At 36.7% G+C, this 7,774-nt stretch overlaps 1 long non-coding RNA gene across 1 annotated transcript; it reads right to left on the bottom strand.

Moving 5' to 3' along the window:
• Nucleotides 1-3,201: 3,201 nt before the first annotated feature.
• Nucleotides 3,202-4,320, bottom strand: LOC144965611 (uncharacterized). Its single transcript, XR_013644077.1, has 2 exons — nt 4,069-4,320; nt 3,202-3,676 (listed from the first exon to the last, which is right to left on the bottom strand). It is a non-coding gene; the product is annotated as an uncharacterized LOC144965611 (long non-coding RNA).
• Between the last annotated feature and the right edge of the window lie 3,454 nt (nt 4,321-7,774).

The raw sequence follows: 7,774 nt of genomic DNA, 5'->3' as shown, positions 1-7,774 counted from the left end.
GTTTGGAACACATGACCTTCCGCTCCGAAAGTCAGTGTCATACCGCAAGACCACATAGCCTCATAATACGTGTTGATTCTAAAAGATTACGCCAAAATGATTACGTAGTTGTTTAAAATCTATAGCATTGTAATGGACTGAATTAGAAGAGTAGTTATCTAAGTTTGATTGGGTATTAATAGGCTTCAAAACAGTCGTGACGTCACTTCCCTTGTAATGAGGCATAGTGACTTAGTAACTGGTTTTAAACTATCGGAACAATGGCGGACGCCTTTGTGAAATACTTCTCCTTCGAGCATAAAAGTGTGTCCAGAGGAGAAAAACATTATAAATCTGATCATGTTTTGACTTTTATATATTCTGATCACATGACACGTGAAAAGTTACGATTTTCTTTGTTTAGAACCAAGCTGCTCGTTGCTGGGCGACGTGACATCAGACTATTGAATCCTATTTCACCGCTGTCGTTAGTATGACTTACGGTGTAGCTGAATCGTGGCATCTTGGGGTCAGGGTTTATCAGAATGAAAACGTGCTAAAGATCTTGCTCTTGTGCATGGCTGGTCAGATATCCGGACCTTACTCTGTGTGTGACCTTTTCTTGTGGGGTATGTTAAAGACCAAGTTTATATTCCACCACTTCCAGTAAGTCGTATCGATGACTTGAAAGATCGAATAACATCTGCAATCAACACGGTGGGCCGTGACATGCTGCGGTGTGTTTGGGATGAATTCTCATATCGGCTTGATCTTGTCCACGCTTCCGGTGGTGGCCCACATTGAGCGTTTATTAAAAACATGAAATTATAAAAAACTTCAAGGTGTGTATTACACATGTATCCAAACTAGTGGTTTCTATTACTGTTCTATTTCAAAATATCACGTGATAGTTTTGCCATCCTCTTTTTTAATCACCCTGTACTTCTTAGGATTTTTATTCTTAAATTCACTTGTTCGAGGTTCCACCCATACATCCTGAAATAATACTGTTTTGAAACGATGGGTCACATCTAGTGGATATTGCTGAAAATTATAATATATGATCCTTTTTTCCATCAATGAAATATTAATGAAAAACTCTAGAGACGTGAAGGTGTATAACCGTTAGGGTCTCATTGACTTCGCTATCGTTAGACAGAGTGGATTACATTGGAATACATACTCGATTCATTTGGAGTTCCCACAATGTTAAAGAGCATTGACATAATGGTTAAACCCTCACAATGTTTAATACACGCAGGCTGAAATGAAATGAATTCACACCGATTAATATGAATGGTTTATCAATGGAATTCAAAGAATAATGAAGGAAATAATTTAGAAAGCGTAACAAATTCATAAATTCGTTCTCGCATTCATTCGTTCATTAATTTCTCCATTCAATCGTTTCTTTAAAGGATTCTGAAAACGAAACGGTAAACAAGAGTGTATTATGATTCAATTAAGAAACAGAAAAGACACACTTAACCCGTTCACCGCCAGTCTCGGGGGGAAAAAAACTAACTCGTATTTAAAAAATTGGCCAGAAAACTCGTTCTTCAACGATCGAGTTAAAGGACCTTCACTTTGGTAAAAACTCTCAAAAATGGGATTTGATGGTAATATTCGCGAAGTCCCAGGTTTGAGATTTTTTTTTGCATAGATACGGGTTATTTAAATCGATCGATGTTTGAAAGACTAGTTTTCTGGCCAAATATATAAATACGTGTTTTTTTCCAAGAGTACGGCAGTTAACTGGTTAAACTTTCACATAAATTATGGGTATCTCCTCCACGAGGCCCTTTTCAAATCGACGCGAAAATGAAGTGTTTGCACAGGGAATTGAGAGACAGGGTTAGCGTACTTTTGAAAAACCATGTTTTGTTCTTTTGATTTTTTTTCAGTTTGGCCAGAAAACATTTACTTCTAATATCGACAAATTAAAGGAACTCCTAACTGCCCCAAATGGTCAAAAATTCCCAAACCTGAGAGTTCTTTGCATTGTTAGATTTGAGATTTATACCAGTTGCAGATTGTTTTAATAGATTGATGTGTGAAGTAAATATTTTATGGCTAAAATTCATTATAAAATTTATTGCATCAATCAGAAACTGAGAAAAAAAAACACATTAAAAACATTTTGGCCATAAAAGTCGTCCTTCAAATAGCGATTAATTAAAATGACCCTTATCTCGTCAATGACGCTCAAACCCGAGATTTCCTTGATGTTTAGGTTTTGAGAGTTTTTGACAACATAAGGGTCATTTAAATCGATTGATATAATGAAAAACGAGTTTTCTGGCTAAATATTTAAAAAATTTTAAAAATTCTAGAGTACCGCAAAAGGTTGGAACGTAGAACAGCAACCGCCACACAACATAGAACCAAACAGAAAAGAGCTAGCAATAAACAATCTATAGAAATCGTATGTGATGAATCCATTCCTGGTTCTTAAAGAGTTAAGTTTTTACTCTTTGAGAACAATGTCTGCCTTTCAAACTAAAAATGAGATAGATGGATCTTCTGAAAATGATATCAAGTTGGAATGAAACTGATCCAAATGTGATATTAGATAAGTTATTTATTTAATACCCTCACCTCATTTGGTTATTTCCTCCTACAGCATTGTTTCATCCACCCGTTGGTATTTTGACGGATTCTTCAGGGAGGTCCCCTGTATAGTAGCGTCCGGGAGGAATGCTGTTGTGTTCGGTTGGCGCTAATATTCGATGTTATATAAGTTTGATAGAGAGTAATAAATATCTGAAAAGGTGTGTTTGAAACAATGACGGACAAAACAGAAGAAAAAAATACAAGAAGAACAACAACAATAAATAATTAGAAAGAAAAAAGGCAGCCAGCCTCTACTATCAAGACTGCCAATTTTCTGTATATTTACGAAATTCAGTATATTATAAACCCTCAGTATATGTTACAGTGAATGACACAATCAGTCGGATGGTGAAAAGGTTTGAACTGAGATATTGCCAAGTTTAATTAGAAGGTCAATTTTTTATCATAAATGAGTTCTTGTCATAAATGATTAAATCAACCCTTTTTGTACATCTTCGGGAAATTGTCACAATGTAGGTGCAGGCAAAGGTACTGACCTACGTGACGATCCCAAAGCCAGAGTACGGTGGCTATTTACCCCAGGTTTGAGACATTAAAGGTGGTTCCACACGACACATAAAACTAAATGCACATCGCAAGACAATTGAATTATAATTTTATAACTGTTTATTACAAATCTAAAGAAAAAATAAAAGGAAAGAAAGAATAATATTCAAATTAAAAGTGTGACAACATATATCAAATATCAAAATATCAAAAATGATGGTGATGCATGATGGTGATGATGCAAATAATAATCTACAGGTTGGGGCCCCTTACCTTACTTAATACGCAGACATGCAATGAATGGTAAATGATGATGAAGGTGAAGATGATATTCTTGACCACATTATCGATGTCTTTCGGTATTATTATATCTATAGGAGTCCAAACATGTTCACAGTTCACTTTTCTGTCACAAGTTCTTTCAATTGTTAATTTCACTTTAATTTAAGTCCAGGTTGGAAATGTTTTTTTATTAAATTGTTTTCTCGATAAATATGGAACCAAAATGTTTTCAAGATAACAAACAAATGTTACTGGTATCACGTCTGGTTTATAGCCGGGGCTAACCGACTCTATTCTGTATAGAAAGAGATACATGATTAATACAATAATCCTATATTCACACTTAATCATGTGCCATACTTATTCATAAGTGAGACTTATCTTAGCACATCATTTCAATCTAGAGAGATTGACGATTACTCTTAATTATCTCAAAATTAATATTTCAATATTTATTTACGACAGAGATTAAGTAAGTGTAGATAACTTTTATTCTTTAATCAATCTTTACATCTTTTATCCTTAAACTTCAAGCACGATATTAAAATATCTTAATATTTGTATTCTGAAGAAATACACAATAATAGTACACATGGAAATTCACTGCTGATGATCTTACATCATAAATCTCATAAAACTTATAGCATAAACTATCATTAAAATCACAATTAATTAATGGAAACACACCATTAATAGAGCCGTCAAATAACGAAATTTCACTGGCGGTTAATATACAAAGTTAATATTAATTCCCAAGCCAAGTGAATTTCTACAAAATGGAATGACTTGTGTGAGTCTCAGAGAGGACCTAGCATGTCTCTGCTCTGTTCAGGCTATCGTGATGGACTGACTAAAATTGGTAAAACTCTCTTCTATATATTAAAACTTCGTCTACCCAACCCATGGTCATAGACAATAAATTAACATAACTCAGGATCAGTCAAGACATTCTATTATTTAGTCAATACTCAAAAGTGTCAGGTTTCCACCAAAGTCCGATAACGAACTACCCGGTTTCCGGAACTTTTAAGAAAACTTTCTTATACAATAGTTATGGGACTAAAGAAAACTTTTTACTCAATAGTCACGGGACTAGTCTCCCTGCCACGCTATCTCTCTATCTCCCATAACGGCGCCACTCTATCCTAATGTCACTAAGGTGACTATTTAATATTCATCAACGATGTTTTTCCAACAAAAGAAAACAAACAAAAAAAACAACACTGAATACTTAAGGCGAAATAACCGGACACGCAAAGGTAACATAACAGGAAACAAGCATCATTGCTCACCTAGCACGGGCAACAAGCGTTTTGTGACAGAAATATTAAAGCTTAATTTCACTTCTTAATATTTTTTACAGCAAGTCAAGTTGGAAACGTATGAAATTTGAGAAAATTCGCCGGATACCTTTCCCATACATCTGACCATAACTTCATGAAAAAGTCACCCGATTTACTTCAAATAAAGATTAAAGTGCTCTGGGGAGCATATACTTTCAGAAAATGCAAATTCAGAATTTTCACCTTCTGACTGATTATGCCATGCACTGACACATATTTTCCAATAACCTGCTAAGCGGAAAGGAAAAAAAGTACCTAATGTCTTTTTACTGGAGTTCAGCACTCGGAAAGGGGTTGATCTCTGCTGTGTTTGATTTAAGTTGAGTAAATTTTTCCCTCTTGAATTGGCAATCCTGTACTAGGGGATCTAACATCAGCAGCTGATGATAGCAGGTCCGTCAGAGCCTTTGAGCCCATGGAGACGTAGTTTAAGCCAGGTTTCTTTGGCGTGAAACGAACAATAGCAAAATTGCTTCTTTCAACCATATCTAAGAGACTCAGCTACCCATTCACGATTGGGTGAACAGGGGGGGGGGGCGTAGGCGGGGGGAGAGAGAGTCAGAAAAAAATCTCGACTGCACCCGCGATTGATCTTGGAGGCTTGTGAAACGAGTGCTCTACCAACTGAGCTATCGGGACCAGATGATGACAGGCAGGCTGATTTCTTGCGATGACATTTTACTTGTGTTTTTCTTTCTGCTTTGTCTGGCACTGATCCATGCACGACTTTTTCGGATTTTTATTCTGCGAGCTTTTCTATAAGGAATAAAAAACCCCACTATATGTGCTCAAAGTATTTTGCAAAGGACCATAATCCAACAACAACGCTTAACATGTAGGAAGAGATATGATGTCTGCAAATCGATCTTATATCTTTTTATTTTTTCGACAGATAAATCGTTGTTACCGGTCAGGTTCTCATTTAACACTTGACTACAGTAAAGGGCCCTTTCCAAGGACTCAACTTTGCGCCGCTCACAAAGGGACTCGAACAAAGGACCTTCAGTTCAGGAGCCTTAAGACATACTACAAGACTTCGAAGAGATAAGAGGGAATATATATATATATATATATATATATATATATATATATATATATATATATATTTATATATATATATATATATATATATATATATATATATATAATATATATATATATATATATATATATATGAAAATAGAGGGGAGAGGGAGGGAGAGAGAGAGAGAGAGGGAGAGAGAGAGAAAGGAGGGAGGGAGATGGAAATAGGAGAGGGGGTGAGGGAAGGACAATAGGAAGAGAGAGAGAGAGAGAGAGAGAGAGAGAGAGAGAGCGAGAGAGAGAGAGAAAGAGAGAGAGAGAGAAAGGGAGAGAGAGGAGCGAGAGAGAAAGGAGCGAGAGAAAGGGGAGAGGAAGGGCGGGAGAGCGAAAGAGAGAAGAGAGGGGAACGTGGAGAGAGGAGGGATGGGAAGGAAGGCATGAGAGAAGAAACGGGAGGTAGATAGTGAGGGAGGGAAGGAGGGGGAGAGAAAAAAAAGAGACAGAGAGAGAGAGAGAGAGAGAGAGAGAGAGAGAGAGAGAGAGAGAGGGTGAAGAACAAACAAATTTTAAAAAGCAAGATTGGTGAACAAGGGAGTCAGTAATGGCAGCTGTAAACAAAGATTTGTTTGTGTAGGAAGTATGTGGAGACTCGCTGAAGACAAGGAGATGTTGACAGGGGCCAAGGAATGGCCCCATGAGGACCCTGGCAGGGAAAGCCATTGTCAACAAAACACATCAAGGATCTAGAAACCAACGGAATTTTTTCGCCATTGCGGATGTTTACTGGTATGGTCTGAATTCCGCCGTGTCCTATGCAGAAAGCATTGCTTTGTTTTGTTCTAATGCCGGGATGTGGCTGAGAGGATAAGAAAAAAAAACTAGAGGATGTGAACGTTAGGGGATTGGGGAAATGATCAAGGGAAGGGCTATCAGTGGTGAGAAATATGACTGATGATGATGATGATGATGGATGATGATGGGTGATAATGATGATGATGATGATGATGATGATGATGATGATGATGATGATGATGATGATGATGATGATGATGATGATGATGATGATGATGAAGGTGGTGGTGATTGGGGTAGTGGTGCTAACGGTAGTGGTGATGGTGGTGGTAATGTGAAGAAAAAGATGAAGATGATGATCATGATGATGATAATGATGAGAAGGAGAGATAGGAGAGCAAAGGAAGAAGAAATTGTATTATTATTATTAGTAGTAGTAGTAGTAGTGCTGGTGGTGGTAGTAGTAGTAGTAGTAGTCGTAGTAGTAGTAGTTGTTGTTGTTGTTGTTGTTGTTGTTGTTGTAGTAGTTGTTGTAGTAGTAGTAGTAATGGTGGTGGTGTTTGTAGTATTAGTAGTAGTAGTAGTAGTAGTAGTAGTAGTAGTAGTAGTAGTAGTAGTAGTAGTAATAGTAGTAGTAGTAGTAGTAGTAGTAGTAGTAGTAGTAGTAGTAGTAGTAGTAGTAGTAGTAGTAGTAGTAGTAGTAGTTGTTGTTGTTGTTGTTGTTGTTGTTGTAATAATGGTGGTGGTGTTGGTAGTATTAGTAGTAGTAATAATAGTAGTAGTAGTAGTAGTAGTAGTAGTAGTAGTAGTAGTAGTATTAGTAGTAGTAGTAGTAGTAGTAGTAGTAGTAGTAGTAGTAGTAGTAGTAGTAGTAGTAGTAGTAGTAGTAGTAGTAGTAGTAGTAGTAGTAGTAGTAGTAGTAGTAGTGGTAGTAGTAGAAGAAGAAAAAGAAGAAGAAGAAGAAGAAGAGAAGAAGAAGAAGAAGAAGAAGAAGAAGAAGAAGAAGAAGAGAGGAGGAGGAGGAGGAGGAGGAGGAGGAGAGGAGGAGGAGGAGGAGGAGGAGGAGAAGAAGAAGAAGAAGAAGAAGAAGAAGAAGAAGAAGAAGAAGAAGAAGAAGAAGAAGAAGAAGAAGAAGAAGAAGAAGAAGAAGAAGAAGAAGAAGAAGAAAACCAAAATATTTTTGGAAAGAAAACAACGCCAAAAAAAAAAAGACATACTTTTTACAAATATGAGTC

The sequence above is a fragment of the Berghia stephanieae genome, chromosome 1 (genome assembly GCF_034508935.2).
Source record: "Berghia stephanieae isolate SIO BIC M18660-M18661 chromosome 1, UCSD_Bste_1.3, whole genome shotgun sequence".
NCBI lineage: Eukaryota > Metazoa > Mollusca > Gastropoda > Nudibranchia > Aeolidiidae > Berghia > Berghia stephanieae.
Note: the sequence above shows the minus strand (reverse complement) of the source record. Positions and strands in the feature narration are given on the sequence as shown.